General features: G+C 39.9%; 1 protein-coding gene across 2 annotated transcripts in view; it reads right to left on the bottom strand.

The window, feature by feature from the left end:
- Positions 1–13,332, bottom strand: part of SPATA16 (spermatogenesis associated 16) — a 79,722-nt gene extending 66,390 nt beyond the window's left edge. The window contains exon 1 of one of the 2 annotated variants that reach the window (XM_015871962.2): positions 13,275–13,332. The gene's annotated coding sequence lies outside the window, so the exon portion shown is untranslated. Of the gene's footprint in view, positions 1–7,844; positions 8,045–13,274 lie in introns of those variants that run through there. The other variant, XM_015871963.2, reaches the window with a different exon arrangement.
- Between the last annotated feature and the right edge of the window lie 6,846 nt (positions 13,333–20,178).

Here is a 20,178-nt window from a genome sequence, read left to right as displayed (position 1 = left end):
GAGGTGGGAAGCAGAGATCATTTTCTTCTTAGTTTTTCCAGTAGTAATGAAAAGTGTGATTGTAAATAGCTTTAATGAGAAGCGTCTTTCACAGTGGTTTGTTGAGCATAAGCACTTGTGTTATGGTTTAGCAGGCCTCCATACGTTTAGCATCAGTTTAATGCGCTTAACTACGGGCACAGATTGTACAAGGGGAAGACACATCATAAGTGCATTTCTCTTTGTCCATAAAGAGATTTTAAACAGATTTTTAAATAGAGTATGCAGTATTTGTAAAAGTTGCCAAAACGTGTCTTGCATTCACTGTTGTACACTGAATCTGTACTGTTTAGGGCAATGGGCAGAAATGTACAGAGGAGGGTAAAGGGAAGAGGTGACAGCATTTCAGGCTGTATGAGAAGCTGATACAGAACTGCCTGTGGAGAAACTTATTCCTACTTCCATGGCTGCCAGAGAGGGAGCGAGAGGTGAGGGGATAATTGTGTGATTTAAGGTAATTTCAGAGGACTTTTTTCAGCGATGTGCTGAGCAATCACAGCTCCTACCGAGTACAGTGGGGATGGAAAACCAGTGGCCCTTCTCAGATAGTGCTCTGCACTCATCAGAATAGAGCTCAAAGGAATCATATTTATAGCAAACTATTTTTGAATGGCAGCAGTAAAGCAGCTGGAAAAGGCTAATGTACTTGCATCTGGCAGCAATTTTACCTGTTTGTTAGACACTCAGTCCCTTTTTAAACAAACCACAGCACAGTCTAAAGATTGGAAGCCTCATTTTCCTGCACTGGCTTCAGCACCAGGTAATTTAGGAAATTATGATTTATCTCCACTGTGCAGTGGAGCAGAGATCTTCCAGCCAGCCTCAGGTCTGGCCAAGGGGATGAGCCTGATAAACTCAGTGCCACGTTGTGTCAACACCACTGTCATGTATGGGGCTGTGACATTGCTCTGTGGATAACCCAGGCCCCAAAGGGGCAGTGTGGGGCTTTCACAGCCTCTGGCATGATGGGATGCTCACTGGAAAATGAAAACTGAGTACCTACATCAGACAGAAGTTGGCAAGAATTTTCCTCTGAGCAGCCATACTGTGCCACAGAGCCCTTGGGGCTTCTGTTCACCAAAAAGCTTACAAAGGCAAAGTCCAATATCTGATGGTGGATTTAATATCAGTGTGAATGGCAAATTGGCTGGACCAAGCTGTCTTAAAAAGATCAGAAAATTTACCATGCAATTAAAAAAAAAAGCAGATCATGATCAGTAAAATACATTCCATTAATCACTTTCAGACATTTCTCCAATAGACTGGCACCTCAGATGAACTTTGTTGTATCAAGTGGATTTATGCTGCTCCTATTTTATTTTTAGGTATTCGAGCTGATTAACATGACTTTGGCTTGTGCAATGGAAGCACGTTTTAACTCAGGCAGGCTCACTTTAATCACTGCCTCAATATAAAAACACTGCTAGGGAAAAGCTTTTAGAAAATCATTATCTTTGTCAGTTAAGTATTTTCCTTAGACTTTTGTTAAAATGTCTGTTTTTGATTTTGAAAGCGTTCACTGTAAAATGCTCCTAATGAATCACTATGCAGAGGAATATAGAAAGACAATTTAATGCTGCAGTCAGAAAGAAACTGAACCTGGGGGCTCTCAGGAATGATCCTCCTCCTCATTTCAAGCAGGTCCCACTTTCTGCATAGTGAGGGTTAATCCTGGTCAAGAGACCTCTGTCCATGACCCTACCAGCTCCCACAGCTAAGCATTTTGTTGGACCTGCTAGTGAGGAAACCACATATCTTCAAATGGAGAGGCTTACATGAAAGAAACAAAAAGCATAAAAAGAAAAATGTTAAGATCATTTATCTTTTAAAATCTGTTTTTGTCTGTTGTCTTCCCTGTAAGGCTGAGGAAACCTTCTTGGGGAGAGTGCCCAGCCTACCAGATAACATAAACTTCCTTATGTGCATGATCTTGTGAACCCTATTGCTTATGCTTTTTGTTCTGTATCTAGTTTGATTCTGCTTTCAACACCTTCTACTATTATCTCAGATCAGATTAGAGAAGAACCTGCTGATAAATCACACTGGCACTTCAGCTGGCACTGAGTTGTTAAATTCTTTGCCAGTTCTTTGATGAGCCCCTTTTCCTTCTGAATTTAAACTTTGATTTCAACCTAAAAAAAAAAAAAAAAAAAAAGCTTTTGTCCTTAAACCTGTGAAGTAAAACCTTTCTAAACACTGAAGGCTGCATATGGCAGTATTCCCGAATCTGCATATAGAAAGGCAGAACCGCTGGGCTGCATTCAGCATTGATTTAAATGCAGTGGTAGAGAGGGGAATTTATCCTCCTAGTTTGCAGTGAGAAGGAGGCTGTCTCAAAGAATCTAAGCACCACATGGTGCAGAGCACAGCTCTGAAGGGCAAGTCACTGTCCACTTGCAGATGCTGAGGTGCCAGTTTGCTGCATGATGCATTGCTTGGTTTGGGGATGGTACAGGGAACCTGTGTTCCTTCCTCTGAACTGGTTTCCTTACACTGACTGTTTGATAGCTGCCAAAGTAGATCCATCATCCTCTGATTCTGAACATGCCCAGAAATGCCTTGGAAATGTATTTGGCAAATTTGGTACCAGATTTGCAGACAGGAATAATCCCCTCTTTGTCTCTATGAGAACCAGCAGAGATCTCTTGTCATTCTCTCATTTTGTTCTCACTTTCTCTGCAACATAATATAGAGGTTGCCTTGTCCAGGGTGGTCGTCCTGTACTTCAGTGGCTGTCTCACGAGCTGCAGGTATTTGTGAGCTCAGCACTTCTTCCCCATCTGGGCTAATTTTCCCTCCTAGAAGATACGTATGACAACTGCCATATTGGTCTACTGCTTGAACAGTGATGAGGCTTTTCCAGAAAGTTACTGAACTCTTTCATCCCTAATAGATCATTTCTCCCAGAAAGCCATATGAAATCACAGGATGGTCATGGGCTTACAGTTCATTTCAGTGCAAGTGTTGGAAGAGGCAAAACTGCATCCAAAGCTATGGAACGTGTGAAAGAAAATTATGCCACTAGTATCTGTACAAGTGTTATCCCTCTTCCTCAGTACTGACAGGGAAATAGAGTACAATAACAAAACACATCCAAAGCCCCACAACAGATAGGTCATTAGTTGTCCTCCTCTATAATAATTTCACTTAAATTGAATTCCAGATATCCTGAACCATCTCTAAGGTGAGGATGCTCCAGTTTCATCACTTAGAAATGAAGCAAGATTTATCTGTATTAGATTTACAGACTTTCTGAATGAGCATGTGCACTGACAACAGTGATGCTGAGATCTGAACCAAGATTTTTCCAGTCCATCTTTCAGCAGGATGACTTTTTAAGCACTTCCTTTACTGCTGAATACCACAAAGGCTCAGACAATCTATTGATGACGAAGGTCAGCACCTTCTTAGCAGCCCATAAAGTGAGTCTCTCACAATCAGTTTTCAGACTTTTTAAGATTCTAGCCATTTCTTTAGGCAATGAAGCAACCTAGTTCTTTCATCTTGCTATTTTTATTGTTTGAAAGCCTGAGTCACATCTGATCTTTTTTTATTTTTAGTTGTCTTTTGGAAAAAAAAAGCCTTAATGTATGTCTTTTTTTGTTCAGTACTCTTATATCTTTGTGATAGACATAAGTAATGGCTCATTCAGTGCAAAAGCAGAACTCCTTACATTTTTCTTGCTGTGATAAGGGCACACTTGCCATTAGTACAGCTGCATTGTCCACATTGTTGCAGTAAAGGTTTTGTCAGCACTTCCACTCTAAACACTATTTTCACTCACTGTATTTAACCTGTTTACAAAACTAATAGTAATAAATTGGACTCTGGGCTGAAATTTGGCAAGGGAAAATAGTGGGGTTTTTTTTGGAGTAGTTTGCAGGGATTTAACCATATTATTCTAATTGCTCTTTGAGGCTTAAAGTCACTTATTAATTGTTTATGTGGTGCTGAGTACAACAGAACGCTAATCTCATTAGGCTATAGACAGAAGAGAAATATTAAACTGTATTAATAATTACTGTTCCCAGCAATCAGACAGCTCGTTCACTAGATGCTCTTATGCAAAGGCTAAGTCTTATCGTTTAAAGGTTGATTCCTTCTATTGCTCATAATGGCTTGTGTAAGTTAACTGACATCAAATGTAAAAAATGTCAGAAACTGAATGGAAGAAACAAATGCTACGTAAAATACTTAACGTATCTTTAACAAAAAAGATTAAGGACATCTAAATTGAATTACAAGGTAGGAGTTCACAACGTGTCAGCAGTGGAAGAGGTAAGAGAGAAGCTAAGAGGCAGGGTTGGGAAGTTTCTGCCTCTTGATTTTCTCCATCACAGCAAATGTGTTTATTTGTTTCCTTGGCTTAGGCAAGACTGCACGCTTCCCCATGTTGCTGCCCATCCATAGCCAGCATAAAGCACCACTTCAGTTTTAAGATGGCATCTTAATAGGTTATAGGACTCACTGAAATGGTTTAGCCAATCTCATGAGAGTTAAACGAAAATCTTAATATTTTCCATTGCTCTGGGTCTTCTTTCCCTCCATGTGCTCTTTAAAATATGATTTTGAAATGTTATATTATTGGGTATCACAGCAAAAGCTAACAGCCAACTAAATGTAGAGGCTTCCATTAACTATTTTTTGCTATGGGGATGCTCACAGATTTTGTTAACATGTCACTTGAATACAATGAAAGCTATAAAAGAACAGTAAGCTAACAACTAAAATCATAGCTTAAAATCAAGAAGGAGCCCAAATCTCCAGCAGCATATCTTAGGGCAAGGAGGCAAAGCAAATCTGGAAGAGCAACATTGGTCATCAGCTGACAGCCTGGAGGAAGGCAAAGGGAGATGAGATACACAGCGAGGGTTCAGGATACAGGGTGGGTAACTGGTGTGACTAAGGGAAAACGAAGAGAGCCAAACTGAGGATGTTTTCCGCATGCATTTTTAGGCGCTGTGTAACTGTCTTCCTTACACTCCCTCCTGGTGAAATACTTCCTCTGAAAGTGTGGGAGAAAAATGCTGAGAAACAAAAGAGACAGTGGAGAGAGCCTTTCAACTTGGCGTAATGATGTCATCCTATTAGCACAAAGCCCTGCATTGTCAATTAGGAAAAAAAAGGTCAGCGCTGTGTCTGATGGGATGTGAAGCCCAGCCAGACCTCCACGGTTGGATTCAGCAGTGCAGCACTGGGAGAACAGCTTGATTCATTTTCGTAGCTTAAGGGACGCTGAGAAGGAGGAGGGAGAGAACACAGACATTTTGAAATGGTAGAGGTATCTCCTGCAGGCTCCTGGAACACGGGGTTGTAAGAACAAACAGTTCCTCTCTGTGAGGAGAGTGAGCTTAGGGTAATCCCTAAATGAAAAGGAAGGCAAAGATTGGTCCTAGAACTGAGACATGCTGAAAAGCCCAAGTTTTGGTTTTTTTTTTTTTGTTTTTGGTACCGCAATATTTCCTAATTCTGTTGGGAAGACAAGAAAGCAATTTTTGAAGAGATTACAAAGCAAACGTCCAAGTGTCCTACTTGCTTTCATTCTGAAGGAGATGAAGAACTATTGATTTTCTGAAAAGATTGCTTTGAAATGGTGGGAGTTGAGTACTTCTAAAGAATGAGTGCAGAGGGCCAAAGTTTGGTTTAGGAGGGTTGCTGCAAACTGTGCTCTGGGCTTGATTAGTTCTGCCAATGTGCTATTAAGAGGTCTGCATCTCAGAGCTGCTCTGGGCAGCCCTGCTTTCAGGACAAGGCAGGAATTCAATGAGAGCTCACAGTGAGGAGAGCACTCTCTTTCACTTCTACAAAATAATCACGTTTCTATGGGACCAGACACTAGGAAAGCCCGAATCTAAAGGAAACGCAGAAACATTTCCGTCACCTATTTTGTGGGTCACAAAACTGCTTCCTTCCATGGTGTTTAATTTGCTAAAGTGCTAGCTGCAGCACAGGAGATCCTAACTAGGACCGTTCCATTTTGATGAAGCCAACCTTAGTAGGGATCCTTCCTTTCGGTTACTTTAAATGTGTAATTAGAATGAACCTGGGAACTTGGCACTGAGCTTCAGAAGCCATTCATTTCACTGACCACTTAAACAACAAGGTAGCACCTTATTCTTTGCTCAGGTAGTAACACAAAAGCTCCTCATACAACCTTCAACCAAAAGGAGCAGCAAGGAGAAAAGGCTGGCATGAGGATATGAAGAAGAAAGAAGAAAGAAAAGTCAAATAGGGCTCTGAGGATAAAAAGACTATCGCATCGAGATACAAAATGAATTTTCATGGCTTGGGAGGTTGCCTTCCTTCTGAATGTCTTCCTCTGCTTCCTTCCCTGCAGGCGGACTCTCCCTTGGTAGATGTTAACAGGAATTCCTTTTCTCTCAACTTTTATTGTTGTGGCTTTTATTTCTTTTGTACTATTGTTTTTTTTTATGACTGTTGTATCTGTTTTCCAATGTAAGAGCATAAATGGAAGAAAAAGAGTGAAAACAGAGGAGTACAATCCAGAAGGATGAAAGGAGGGCAGCAGACAGAGGGTACAGGCAAGTCCCCTCTTTTCTTGCCATGGGGATGCTCTTGAAGCAGAGGTCCATGGGGAACACAGCCTAAATGAGAAATGGAGAAATCTTAGAGAACACAAACGCACAGTCATCTGTCCCAAAGACTTGAGCAAGTCTGAATAGATAGAAGCTGATGATTCTTTTGAGCACAACCTGGTGCCTATGAGCAGAAATTCATCCTTGCAGAGAAGGCCAGGACAGTAATACACCTCCATTTCCTCAGCCAACAAAACAAAGTTGTCTTTTGCCAAGTTAGCTACCAAGTTTTTATGACCCCAGCAATACAATTTGTCTCGAAGCTTCAGCTCAAGTGACCCTTAAAGGCAGTACTGGAATTCTTCTGCTTGGGTTATGGAGGCTAATAAAGAGTCTGTTAAGTGGTGGGAGGGCACTGAAGCATTCATGCATATGAAATCATATGCATATCTATAACCTGAGGTTTGTCTAATACTATGAAAAGAAATGCAGAATTAATGGTGCTTAATTCTCTAAAACTTTCAGAGCTGTTTCTGGACTCAGATGTCCCTGCAATGAGCGATGGTTAAACAGGCTGTTTGTTACAACCTAACAAACCAAACAAGGGGAAGCAGAGAGGTTTCTTTCCAAACCAACAAAGCTTTCTATTTACCTGCATCTTGCTGTCTTAACAATTACTATACACTGGAGGTAAAGGCTAACCTGAAACCTTGTGCTGGCTTTATTGATGGGGTTGTGTAGCAATGAAATCTCCAGGGTGCAAAGGACAAGAAAGGGAAAAACTTTTCTTGTGGCAATAAGATCTGCTGAAATAGCCAAAGCAGCATCATTAGGGGCTAATCTGCCTTGAAGTCTGCTTGATTAAAAATAAGAGACAATAATTTTCTTATGGCTCTGGAATTCAATTGAATAATGCCATCTGTTATGCAATACCACTTTGTCATACAGAATGATGTGTATGTTGAAAGCCCTGTTCAGGCATAAACTAATTAATTTTCATGGCAGGACCAGTTGTGTGAAGTGCAGTGCATCTCCAATGTAAGAGAATCCGAGGGAGCACAGCAGCTCGCAGGGCGATGCTGAATTTCCCATTAGATATGTAATTAAATACTATGAGTCCCACTGGGAGGCAGAGATATTAAGCAGAGGTATTAAATGAGTTAGCCATAGCAGCATACGGGTTCCTCCCTGACTCTGTATTCAGTGCCCAATGGTGGGAGGTATTGCTGACCCATCCTTTAGGCTCCTTGCGAGCAGCACTGCGATTACCTTATCCTGATGAGGGGTTTCACTGGAGGTACATACACAGACCCAGGCAAAACGTCAGGGTCAGAATTCATGATAAAGCACTTGGAGTTTATCTGTCCACCTTCTGGTTTTGCTGGCTGCTTTACTCAGTCGTATTTATTTCATTTCTTGCAGCGTGGAATAATGAATTTTAAATATTCCCAGGCAAAGGAAGCCTGGGAGGAAGGAAAAAGAGAGAGGCGAAAAGATAAAAATTTTCTATATGACACCCAGTGAAGCACATGTCAGTAATTGGAGGATTATATTCATTAAAAATGTATTTTAATACTTTCCAGAGTTATTATTACAGACCTAGAAAATTTCGAGCTGGAATTTCTAAAACTTGTATTTTAACCCGTGCATTACAGCTACGTATTCTGCCCCTAATTGCTTTGTAATTTGACACGTAATGGTTTCATGGTGGCAGGTGAAGCAAACCCATTAATGATGGAGAGTGAAAGCGTGCGGAGATGAGAGCTCCTGACAGCAGCACCTCAGTTCTGCAGCTCTGTGCCACCATTCGAGCTGTGACATGAAAGTTAGCAGGAGAAAAAAGGTTGTGCAAAAGGACTGGCTGAAACAGCTCAGATTAACATTCAAGGCAGCTGTTTTGCTTTGACAGCTTTTAGGTTCTTATTATGGCTTCTGGTTTTAATTTCTTTTAGCTCAGTGTCTTCATTTTCCAATGGAAAAAAATTGACTTTTGAGCAATTATTTTAATCTCCGTGGATGTTTATCACCTCTGCTATATTATTTTTGTCAATACAAATGTTAACCTGAAGTGCTATGAGAACAGTAGGGAAATATTCCTCCCTACCCTCGATGAGCAGAATGGTACATGGCACATCTACAGCTGCACATTTCCCATTCAGGACAAGCAAGAGAACCTGGTCTTGGCATGCCTTTATGCAGCTATGCAGCTTCATGATGGCCAAGGGAAACCTAGTAGCAGTCATGGGTCACTGGGATACAAAGCAATCTGATGCAGCAGTTCATACTGATGTATTTCTGTTTATCCTGTTAAGAGTGTGGTTGGTTATAGGCTTTATTTCCTATAAACTGCATCTGGACTGAAGCCAACATCATCACAGTCTGATACTGATTCTGTTGTCCCTGCTTTTGTAACCTTTAAGTTACATCACTCTAATGTCTTAGTGAGATAATTCCGCAAAGCTCCAATGGATGCAAGGCGCTGCAATCTGAATTTTAACTTGTAATAAGGTGTTACATTAGTTGGAACTGCATCTGTTCCCTTTCTTCAGCTGATTTTGAGATGCAGACATCATGGTGTGATCTTTGCTATTAGCTGGGATCTCCCAACACGTTCTGTTTGCTCCAACATTTTTTGCAGGGCTTTCCAATTGCTGTGTGTCATGAGTACAGGTACCTTCTGGCCACACACCCAAATCATTGCATTAATAGGCTGCTGTACATGCAGACTTGGCTTCTTCTTATCATCTTTTACTGCTCATGCCCAGAGGCATAAATGTCACCTTAAATACACAAAGCACAAGGATGACCTGTATCCATCACTGCAAAGTATCTTTCCTCCTCCTTGGAGCAATTTTTTTTCCCTGACCGCTATCATCTCATTGGTGAACAACCCTGAATTGTTCACTTCGAAGAAGCAGCACTTGCTGCTGTCAGAGTGACTCTGGCTTGCAGAAGACAGTAAACTCTGGGTTTTTCATTTCAAGCTTTGACCCTCAGTTAATCACAGCAAGGCATCATTGAAGAAGATGCTGGAATTCAGCTAATAAATAAATGGGAAAAAAGCTGAAAGCTAAAGCCAGGGACTTTGAGCAGGGCCTGCTTTGCATGTTGGCTTCTGTGGATTCTTGCTGCAGCTGCTCTTGCAGCTGCATTAGTTCCAACGTCAGTCAGAGTGATGCTCTGTAATAGCCTTGTTACAGAGGATCCTAAAATGTTCAGAGTTTTTATAACGTTTATATTCTGAAATGCCATACTTAAACTATTTCTCAATGTTTAAATGGGCACAATTAGAGTTGATTTTTATTTTCTTTTTCAACTGGTAGTTATTACATTGTGCGAGTCTTCGTGGTCATGGTCATGCAAACACACATGTGCAGCATCTAAATGTGGTGGAAGTGAGTAGTCCCACAGAGTTGCATAACATCAAATGTACAAACAAGCACTTACAGGGCTGGGGCTTACACTGTAATGAGGAAATGCAGAATGTAGCAGTCATGTTTATACTGAATTTTCATGGAGCCATAGAGTCATCTGGCCCTACTTCCGTGCAGTGAACAGGGGTGCCCACAGCTCCATCAGATGCTCAGAGCCCCACACAGCCTGACCACAGGCATCTCTAGTGATGGGGCACCCACCAAGTCCTTTAGCAACCTGTGCCATTGCCTCACTGCCTTTACTATAATAGACTTTTTATCAAAAAAGTTTTCCTTATCTCAGGTTTTTGGTGTACTCTTTTAAAACAGCAATAGTAGGTGGAGTTTCCCATTTGCTGGCCTAACTTACCCTTTCCATCCACTGTTAAAAGCTCCACTGACTTTATTGGAGCAAGGATAAACCTATGCAAATGCTTTGAAGGACTCGCTCTTAGGTCTGTCCAGTAATTGCCCGTAAAAGATTTGTCAGTGGTTACATCTGAATAATGTTACCACAATGTTTCATCCATATTTCTTAATTTTGCAAGCCTAGATATGGGTATCCTGGCCAAACTACCAACCTGCACCGAAAAAATAAAAATTTTATAAGGAGCAGGCACAGCAAAGGGAACATATCTAAGAAAATGCTTCATTTATTGGATCTTACTGTAACATATTATGGTATTATAATACCTGTAAGTAGTGCAACTACAGAATGAACAGCATGGGCACCTTGAAATGCAGCAGACCTCATCCCATTTAGCATGCTGTTTACAGCTTGCCTTCTAGAAGGTGTGCAATTAGATGACAACCTGAATGTTTATTTTAAAATAATGGTGCTAGCCCTTGCGGCTGCAGGAAGAAACTAGGAAGTATAACTCAAATATCATGTAGAGGCTCAGGAAACAAAAGAGAAGAAAGAAGAGCATCTTTGTGAAAAAATGAAAATCATTTCCATTTGGTGAGATGTTCTGGTTGCCTGCCTGAGGATGTTTAATGTTTAAGGATGGCAATATTGAATGTGAGAAAGAAGATTTTATTGTTCAGATACTGTAATAAGAGCAATATTTTTCCCCATTCTAATTATACTTTACATGCATCTTTCTGGTAAGTATGGGCAAGCCATGTGACTTCTGTGTTTCACAGAGCTAATAAGACTTCACTTCTTTTCAGTGGTGCGTGGATCAACTTACTAATATTTGTGAAACACAAAGGAATTAGAATGATGAACATCCTATAAATTAATAACCGTATCTCCATTCATTAGCTCAGGAAAGCCCTGTTTTCTTTCACGAAGTGATTACTGAAAATGCTCTACCATGTATTTTATTAGCAAACAAGATGACATTAAGTGGCAATATGTTAAAATTAGTTGCCTTTCATTCTTTAAACTTTACTGGAAAAAAGTTACATTTTCTTTTCAGATTGTGTTTCCCCAAGTATAAAACAGATGCATTTGGATAAATAGATTTGGGACATATGATTAAATTAAATGAAGAAATAGAAACATAATGAAATAAAATCCAAGTATATGAAAAAAATTCTTTTCACAGGGCTGGAGAGGATACCTAATGCTTCTTCTCTTTCTTAGCCTGGTATAAGGATGACAGGTATTACATCATCTTCCAAAGTACCATCTGAGGTGCCATTTCTGATCTGTGTAAGAATGAGTATCTGTTCATGGTCAGCATATCTCAAAATCCAGTTAAATGTATTAAATGTATTAAATGTATTTCTACGTTGAACACAGTGTTTGTGCTTAGTACGTATATTGCTGTCATTAAAATAAAATCAAATAGTGCCGTCTGAGATCAGGGTCCTGTTATACTGCTACATATTCATTGTACAAGATGCTTTTAAAGAGACCAACCAGAGGAAAGAAATATCCTTAGCAGTAGGGTGCTGCATCTCAGGTTGCTGAGAGGCCCACTGGAGGAGTGATCTTGGGCTTATTGGCACCCGAACTCTGCTGATGCACATAATTAAAGAAAAGAAACGTAAAGCACAAAAGGATTTTGAGTAAGGTCGTTACTTGTCAAGGCACTAAAGTGCTGAACACTCATAAATCGGAGCTACTTGTTGACCTTATCCTCAAAGAAATTCTGCAAATGCTTTTAAAAATGCATTATAATGTAAGTCTCTGCAACGCCTACATCAAAGAAATAAACCTTACAAATGCAGACCAGAAGATAGAGCTGATGGAGGAAGACATGCGGGAGTCATGCTGTCAATCTGGGACATTGTGTGGGTTCAAGAGGCGTTTCAGAACAGAGTAGGCGATGACAAACCTCACAGATACCGAGCCCTTCTCAGTGGCCACCTCCCTGGTGCTGAGGAGTAAAGAATCCCATGGCCAGAAGGAGGCTTCAACAAAATGTTGTTTTGCTGGTAAATGAATAATTTTACTCTCAAACCAGGCTTTTTTAATTATTATTCTTAAAATAGCTTAAGCCCAAAAGCAGAACTGATGAAACTGAGTTTCCTGGGCCCTCAGAGCTGGGCTGTCTGTTGTCTAACAACATGCAAGCTCTGAGCAAAACTTTCCCAGGAGGCTGCATCGTTCATTGTCTCTCTCTTGTGTGAATTTTCCTGGTGTCTGTTTGGGGACTTGTTCATGATGCAGTTATTTGGAGACAGAATCCAGGCAGCTCCTGATAAACAATAATTAAGGGGTTTTTTTTGTCCTCCTTTTGGCAGTCTGAATGAAATAGGAATGAAAGGAACTTACATAGTGGAAGCAAAAGTGAAATAGTAAAGGAGAAGGCCCTTTTCTACCTAGATCTTCAAGGCTGACTATTTTAAACCTAAATGACTAATGGAGATGAGTTAAAAAAAAGCTCTGGAGGGAGAGAGACAAAAGAGTGATTGATACAGGTGCCTAAAAAGATCAGTATTGCCAAATGACATCCTTGGTAGAGAGGGCTGAGATGTAAAGAGTTTGATGTTAGGTGATGGAAGGAGAGAAGGGATTTGGGGCAGATAGGAGAGGAGATGCTTGGGAGAAAATCATTGTGGTCTATGAAAAGTGCTGAGTCTGGACTGTAAATTTGAGTGAGGTAAAGAAAAAGAAATGCAGTTCTCTTGTTAATGTCCACTCCATTAAGACTGAAGGTAACAGATGGGGAGATTTGGGTTCCTTCTGTACCAGCCAGGCACCTTCTCCATTCCCTTGCAATCTACTAATACCCTGTTATTCTTCAAAGAGAGAAGTTACAGACAGATTAACCCAGGCCCCACAAGAACCCCTCCTGGCCCCAGCACAGAAGCAGGCAGCTTTCTCACTTACCAGGCAGACCTCCAGCTGTCATCAACAACTGAATGCCTGCTTCAAAAGACAACATTCCACCCTGGCAACACTGATGTCCCTAGCAACCACTGATTCCCACCTATCCAAGTCTTCAGTTCCTAGAGTGCCCAATATTTCCATCCTCACCACCTGGTGTCCCCTAAATCCCCCTCTGTTCCTCCCATTCCCAACTTCTGCAGTTGCCCATGTCCCAGGAATGCCAATGTGCCCACCACCCTTCATCCCCATTAACTCCAATGCCTGCAACTCCTCTCCATCCGCATGGTGAGCCACCAGGCCTGGACATGATACAGATAGTAAAAATATGGGTGGCAAATTTGTGCTGGAAATCAGCCCTCCTGGGCTAAGCAGAAATTTCAGCCCTTCAGCCTTACACTGTTTCATATGGGTAATGGCAGTATGCTGAGTAGCAAATTTGAAGTCCATCATGAACTTGGTTGAGCTTACTGCTACTATAAACAATCTAGATCTGATCAGTTGAAATATATATTTTAACTATGTGCATCTTAGTATAAAAGAAATATGAAATAATAAGAGAAGTAAACATGGCAAAAGGTGAAGTATTCAGCAGGCTTAATATAGATATCATCAGGTTGGCCATACACCTTGATTTAAGTAGAAAAAAAAAGAAGTACTGATGCAGATGGATTGCTCATAAGATGTATTCAACATTGCTAGTCCAAACAGCATAATTTTAAGGCTAAGCATTCCCTATACAGCAATGTTTGAACCGAATGCTTTTTATGGAAGTGATTAGTTCGCGCAGTTGTGTGATTATGCACATGGGATCTGATTCACAGGATTGCTTCTTTCTTCCTTGACAATGGGAAGATGTAAGAGTCTAAAAAGATTTCTGCTGGTTAAAAATACTCATGAAAAGTAAAACTTCAGGTGTAGAAAAGCCACATAAGGAGAAAAAAAATGGAGTTTCAAGATCCAAAATTCCTACTGTGCAAGGAGTTTTAGTGTTTAAGGCTCATAAAATAGATTGAGAGTCCAGTGACATACAAGAGTGGATTTCTTCTCCGCTCTCTCTTTGGCTATATATCAGTAGGACTTCTAGGCAGAAGAAAAGTCTTGCTGACTGCATCAAAGATTCGTTACTGGGGACAGATCTTAAAAAAAATAGAAAGTAAACCTACTTGAGAAATGTTTGTAAGTGATTTTTTAGTGAATGTTTTGTTCCTTTGCTATAAAAACACATCATTTTTTTTTTCTTCTTTCTGAAAAATAAACAAGAAAATAAAGTAGTTGTATTTGACTAAAATGGTCTTTGCCTGAGAAAGAGGCTGCAGACATAGCCTGAGCAGGGAGAGCGAATGAGACCCAAAGACATGGCAGTGGTCAGACTGCAACTTTCAGGAGACAGTGAAATAAGAAGTTCAAATTGAAATGCTTGGCCTTTCATCTAAAAAACAGGTTGCCTCCAATAATTTCATGGGAAATTGCATGTAGCCAAAGGTAGGCAAGGGCAGGCTCTGGTGAGTGGCCAGGATGGGAGTGAGGACTTGCCTTCAGGCACAGGCAGCCTCCAGACAGAGCATTTATGGCTCATGGTGAGATGACTCAGTCACATTGCTGCTGCGTCTCAACAAGAATATAAGAGAAAATAAGCATTGGCATCACATACTCTTGCAGATCTTTTCCGGTCAAAAGGTAGGCTGCTACATAATTAAGTTAAAGTTTGTTTTTTTTATATATAGTTCTAGGACAACTACGAGGCTCTTGTGACTGCAGAGATGACGTGACATTCATGTGCTCAAAGGTAAAGGTGCACGTGACCATCATTCATATTGGGAGATTTTAGAGATAAATCATAGGGGACCAGAGGAGAAATCAGTGCTGTGGGAGCTGTGGGGAAGATGTACAGGGCAGGGAGGAGGACACATGCAGTTTGTGCCAATCTGATTCTCTTTGTAACTTGCAATTTCACCTTGCTGACTGGGCTAACTTTTGCAAGGCAATTTTCATGCAGGTGCTTGTTAAATTCAGATCATACACTAAAGACAGCTTCTCTTTGGATGAGGAGCTGGCTGAAAAGCTGCCATAAGAGGCCTTTATTGGAGGTAAATCCCCTCTCTTATAAAGATTAATGAACAGAGGCTCATACTCCAGACACTGTGGGAGGCAGCTACCCCTTTGGTATCCATGCCCTTCATAAAACACTGGCACTTGTATTATTGGTGGATTTGCATGTTCCCTTATCCAACAGCTCAGAGTAAGCCCTGTCTTCAGAGCATCTATCACAGCATTAAGAAAAGGTTTCTGTCACGATGAGGTGGTGGTGAACATTTTGTGACATTTCTGGATGCCCCTCTTCTGAACATACCCGTGGCTTTCAATATGCCACTCTCGCTGCAAACCGCATCAATTTTGGAGACACATTTGTTTTAATGCTTTTAACTGCTCATGTCATTCCTGAAAATGACGAGAAACACCAACTTCTGTCCCTGCAACTGCTTAAAAAATAATGATAAAAAAGAGCAGCAAAAAGTTGGAGGAATTTAGTCCTTAATACAGCTGGATTCCTGCTCCTCCCCACCCTGCTATTTTTAAACAAATTACTTTTAATATTACCTAGACATTAATGTTTTAGATTGAGTACTATTCATGCTCCATAACTGCTTTTCATAAATGTTTTAATGGTTCCAGGCCCAATTCCACTGAGGTCAATTAGAAGATTCCAAATAAATCCTTCCTTCCCCTCCTTGCATTAGTATGCAGCTTGTAAGAGGGCTGACATTGGCCTGTGCTTTTATCTTAAAATTATCCAAAAGACAGTTTTCCTATGGGAGGAATTCTCACCATATAATTTGTGGGTGGTACTTGGAGGGATGCTACCCAGGTAAAAAACACTTATTTTTAATTTAGGACATGATTTTCAGACACACCGAACACAATTCTGCCTGAAGTTAAATATAGGCTTTGGAGGCCAATACCTCTGAAAACCAGAACCATAATTTCTAACATACCTCATTTTGTCCCAGGCTGTACTGTCCAGAATTAGGTTTAGAGTACTTTGGAAACAGATTTCAATGTGTTCTTTCTGCAAATATCTCAGCAAAATGAAGTGGTATATTACATTAAAGTATGTTCTGTTTTATTTATATCATAATTCCATGCCTGTGAGTATCTGACTTTAATCAAATTCATTTTTAAATGGATCTCAAACTTTAAATAACTGAAAACATCTTTCCTCACAACAAGAACATAGTACATCTTTGGTCTGCTGTGCCATAAAAACACGGAAGATGAGGTGTAAAATATCTTGGGAAATATTGATTTTCTTATTTGTTCACATTATGGATGGCTAACTGGATAAATACTACTGTGGTTTGTGCAGAAACCCAAGTTCAAATTTCTGTTGTACCTCTGAACTTGCAGTATGGCTTAGGGCAAATATCTTAGTGAATATGGGCCTAAGCTTTTCTGTTATGCATGCATAAATCTTTGAACCGCAGAGGTCTAGTTTTAATCAAAACTGCTGTAAGAATATTTTTATATTCTCTCTTTTAATGCTATTTAAATGCAATTTTTATAAGTACTTTTTGGCATACACTAATTGCAGAGTTTCACATTTTTCTTGGATGTTTTAAGAAATCTGAAATGATTTCTGGTATTTGAAACCAAGCTTGAAATTGTGCTGAAGACACAGTTCTCACAGAAAGACTTTTCAGCTGAATTAATTACAGTACAATCAATCTGTGGCACGTGGGACAAGGAATATCTGTTGATAACCTTGGCTGATCTTACTGTAGTTTGCATTCATGAGTCTGAACAGTTTTCTGGACATATTGCTATTGCCATTATGCCCTTTATTAATTTATGTACTCATGATGGTTTTGGCTATCTTGACAAAAAAAAAATGCCATGCTTAAGTCAAGGATTCTGGAACTGTTAGCTTTCAGTGACAAATTACCTGTGCACTCATTATATGCTTATTGTCTAAGGCTTCTTGTAGTAGGAAATCTGTTTTGTGTATTAGCAATTTACATCATTATCTTTGTGTATTCCAACTGGAACTATTAGAAACACATCTTCCTTCAAGAACACAGCTTCAAACAATTCAGCAAAAGAAATAAGAAATCAAGCTGTGCTATTCTTTTCATTGTCTTCTACTTATATTATCCGTGCTTGCATATATGCACTGAGGAAATGCAAAGCCCAAATAGCTCCAATATAATTCTAGCTTTTTGAAAACAAAGAGAAAGTCATCACTCTGTGAAGCTGAACCAACAATACAACACCAGGAAAAAATCCACATATGCTCAGCACAGAACTTTATTGCCTTTTTCATTGTCAGCTGCCCTATGCACAAGCAAAATGTCACCTCTGCAATCTGGTTGCACTCTTTATCCACTCTCATGAAGAGTGAAATGCAGTAAAACACATAGGGCAGTAGTAAGCCGAGCTGCATTCTCAGTGCCAAAATACATATTCACGTAAGGAATCTATTCGGGACCTATTCCTGATCTCTTTGCTTCCTGTTACTGGTAGGTTTACAGCATGCTGAAGTTATTTCATGGCAGTAGCATCCCAGGGTGAGCCTCCTCCATGGCTGCCTCCTGGTACTCTGCTGCATGATTCAGTGCAGAAGTGTTTCCCTGAATGTGTGATGGCATGGTATACATGCTTCACACCTCTTCCTTTCCTGACACTGAAACCATCAGCTGGGGTTCTGCGGGGGCACCACTTTGGTTGGAAGTGGTTCCGAAAGGTTATAATAAATATTATTACTCATTTCCAATCGGTGGCTCATATAACATTCTTCATGGTTTCCAGAGGCAACTGGAAGGGGAATGATCTTGGCTGTGTATAGAAAACCTAGACAAATATTGTCTCTCCTGCCAAAGAATTCTTGTTCTTAGATACTCAAACCTTAAACTCCTGTATACTCAGATTTATGATTCTCTGCCGCTGTATTTGTTGTAAATTGTGTTTTGCTTAGTTGCAGGTAGCTACAGAGTCTTAACAGTCTGCAGAATTGGATCACTAAAGTACTGTTTAAATAAGAAAAAAAAGTCTATAAAATCCTTTTGACCTTAACAGTATCCACAAATACAGCAAACTTGTTTTAAGTTAGATTTTATAGATACCTAGGGCATATACATTTTAAATTACGCATTCTAGGAGAAAACTGGCTTTCACTGCATATCAGGTATATCCAAACGTGTATTAAGTGTCTCACGGACCTATAAAGAAATATTTCTATTCCACTTAATAAATGGGGGTCTGATTCTTCTACTTTCAGTGGTGTAATTTCATTGACTGCCACAGAACAAAAGCTGATCTATGGAAATGATGAAGCCAGCACTTTAGCCTAGAGAGGTGAGCGAGACTTTACTTGAAAGCATCATGCCAGTTGCATTAAATCTTGGTGCAAAACTGAAAGTTAACAAAAAATTTGTATTATAAATAGTTAATGACTGTTGTTTTTTTTTTTTTCCTTTCTGTTTAAGCTGCTGATATTCAAGGCTTCATGTGGTTTGTGAGGTTCTGAATGAAATTCCCAAGTATGGTGTACAGTTTTTTCCCTGGGGATTTTATGTATTTATGTATCTGCGGATTGTTTTGTTTAGCTGTATTTGAAAGTTATTTCACCATACAATGAGGTTCTTATTTTTACAGGCAATCAAAGCTGTGCCTTACAAATAACCAGTTGTTCATTTGTATAGAAAACAATGTCCTATGAAAAATTAAGTTATTAAAACTAAGTATTTTTAATATAGTACTTAGAATATTACGTATATGAATCTTGTAAATCAGAATTTAATTAAATTATCAATTCCCACAGCAAGTTCTGCATCTTCTACAAATACATCTCCAACTATATTAATCATATTCCTGCTTATGATTTTCCCAAGCTGATGCTTTTGATGTTGCTTGCTAAATTCTTAACAGAAATTACAAAAACCCAAATACTAACAGCAACCAAACCCACTTCATTGCTTAAACAGCAGTCTTTTCCAGTGATGAGTTCTGACTCTCTAAGTCACACTCCTATTTATGTACTAACAGATATTTACAGGCATGGTAGGCTTTTCTGCTCTTACTGGGCTTATGTCTGGCACAAAAACATGCAGCAATGGGGACCTTAATCAAAAACTCATCCACATTTTTATGTTTGTTTGTCAGCCTGCATTTTTCCCCCAGACTGGTGGGTTTCAGAGTTCAGCAAGCGCCTCTGGTATCCAAAAAGCTTGTTCTCCAACCTCATTAATCACAGCTGGATGTGTAACAGGTTCCTCACACAACACCTTGTCCAGGGTGCCTTCTAGCAAAGGAAATACAGACTGATTCATGACCCACTGTTCTAAGATGGTGGACAGCATGTCCATGTGGACTTTACTTCTGGATCCAGCACATGTTCCAAAACCTAATGCAGTTAAACAAAGCTTCCCATTTGGTACTAGTCTAGCATTGATTTTTAGGTCTAAATGGAGAGGAAAAAAGTCTTCTGAAGCAACTGTTTCCCTGTTTTCTTTCTGATATACCTCACAGCTTGCTATCTGTTTTAGGTCTATTGCTCAGCTTTGGAATTTGTTTCCCTTTGCAGTGTTGAGCAACTGTCAGAAGAGGGCAGCTGCAGGAGAAAAGAATAAATTATGCATCTCTAATTCCTGAAGTTGTTTCCCTTCAGGAATTAGATCAAATTTCAATACAGAAAGCATACTGCAGCCACAGATGTAGCCTGACCATAAAACGTGGTGAGTTACAGCAAGAAGTGTCTTTCAGATAGTCTTGTCACTGCTGGTCATTCCTGTACAAGGAACGATGCTGAGACTCGGTATCCCATGGATACACTTAAATGAGACTTCATTTCTAACAATAGTTGCATTACAAAATGCGGGATATAAGTGTACTAGTCTTGTTGACCAAAAAT

This window comes from Coturnix japonica, chromosome 9 (genome assembly GCF_001577835.2).
Source record: "Coturnix japonica isolate 7356 chromosome 9, Coturnix japonica 2.1, whole genome shotgun sequence".
Lineage (NCBI taxonomy): Eukaryota > Metazoa > Chordata > Aves > Galliformes > Phasianidae > Coturnix > Coturnix japonica.
Note: the sequence above shows the minus strand (reverse complement) of the source record. Positions and strands in the feature narration are given on the sequence as shown.